At 35.1% G+C, this 1,766-nt stretch overlaps 1 pseudogene; it reads left to right on the top strand.

Moving 5' to 3' along the window:
* Positions 1-352: 352 nt before the first annotated feature.
* The window catches only part of LOC111388163, a 12,204-nt pseudogene continuing 10,790 nt past the window's right edge, over positions 353-1,766 (top strand).

The following is a 1,766-nucleotide window of genomic DNA, read 5'->3' as shown; positions in this document are numbered from 1 at the left end:
CCTGATCTGACCGACATTTTCAGATCGTCGCGACGATCCACCACCACCAAACGACAAGTAGATGTGGCAACTGTCGCACACACAGAGGTAATGATATCAGCAGCGATCAATACTTCCAGTCGATGGGACGACCTTCACGACCGTTGTAAAATTTCGTTTTTCTTTCTTTTTCTGATTTTGAGGTAGCCGGAGTTAGAGGTTGATTTGTAGTGTATTGAAAGTACAGATAGTGGTGGCGGGTTTAGGGATTTTGTTGGTGGGGTTGGTGGCTGTAGTGTGGTGTGGTGTGGGAAAGGTAAAAGACATGGTAGATTTTAGCAGGCAATGGTAGTGGTGGTTACTAGTGCACACGATGGTTGTTTCTGATGCAGGCGATGGGAATGGTGTTGTGAAGATGAAGATAGAGGAGGTGATAGTTGTGATTTTTGGTGGGCTGTGACGATGAGATGGTGGCGGCGATGGCTATAGTTGTGGATCGACAGCGACGGTGGTGGTGGCGATGGAGCCGGTGATTTTTGGTTTGAAGATTTTTTGTTGGTGGTGGTGGTGCGGTGGAGATGGTGGTTTTAATTCTTAGAACGGGTGGTGGTGGTAAGATGGTGTTTATGGGGTTGTGTTGGGTCGGGTTGGATAAAGGGGAATGTGACCAATTATTTAGTTATTGTGACCGATAAATGGTTAATTTGTTACCAATAAATAATATGTAACCAATTATTTGAAATTGTGACAAATAAATAATATGTAACCTAAAAATTTGAGTCGTAACTTATAAAACTTAAAATTTTTTACCAATAGATAAATTGTGATGGTGTTTATGGGGTTGTGTTGGGTCGGGTTGGATAAAGGGGAATGTGACCAATTATTTAGTTATTGTGACCGATAAATGGTTAATTTGTTACCAATAAATAATATGTAACCAATTATTTGAAATTGTGACAAATAAATAATATGTAACCTAAAAATTTGAGTCGTAACTTATAAAACTTAAAATTTTTTACCAATAGATAAATTGTGGCCAATAAATTTTTTGGTTTGTAAATGATAAATAAATTTTGACTTATAAAGTTTTTTGATTTGTAACTGATAAATAAATTTTGACTTATAAATTTTTCGGTTTGTGATGGATGAATAAATTGTAACCTATAAATTTTTTGATTTGTAATCGATGAATAAATTATGAGTTCTAAAATTTTTTATTTGTGACTGTAAAATAATTTTTGACCTCTAAAATTTTTATTTGTAAACGAGTAATCATTTGTCACCAGTTAATTCGATAATTTGTGACCTCAATACATTAAATTAATAAAATATATTTTTAATTAATTATTTCATAAATAAAATCGAATCATAGTAGTATGTGTCTTTCAATTTCACGAAAACATAATGTTGTCAAATAGTTGTAACGGCCCATTAATCATAGCATGTTACCTTATGTTATGTCTATGTTCATAATATAATGGCAGTGAGTGGTGGCTGTGTTGTGGTGGTAACGACAGTGTTTGGCAAATGCCGATGTTTGAGAAACAAATGGTTTGGAGTTGGTGATGGCTGCTGCAAGGGCGACGATGATAGTGGCAAGCGATAATAGGTGGTCCATCCTGGCTACTTACAATGTGAGAAGATGGTGATAGTGGAAAATAATGTTAAATGGATTGGTATTAGGGTTTTGGAATCAGAGTAATATTGTAACACATGTTTTTCTACCGATCAAAATCAAAAGGCTAATTATTAATTAACACAAGTAAAATGGGATAATACAACATCTT

The sequence above is a fragment of the Olea europaea genome, unplaced genomic scaffold (assembly GCF_002742605.1).
Source record: "Olea europaea var. sylvestris unplaced genomic scaffold, O_europaea_v1 scaffold463, whole genome shotgun sequence".
Classification (NCBI taxonomy): domain Eukaryota; kingdom Viridiplantae; phylum Streptophyta; class Magnoliopsida; order Lamiales; family Oleaceae; genus Olea; species Olea europaea.
Note: the sequence above shows the minus strand (reverse complement) of the source record. Positions and strands in the feature narration are given on the sequence as shown.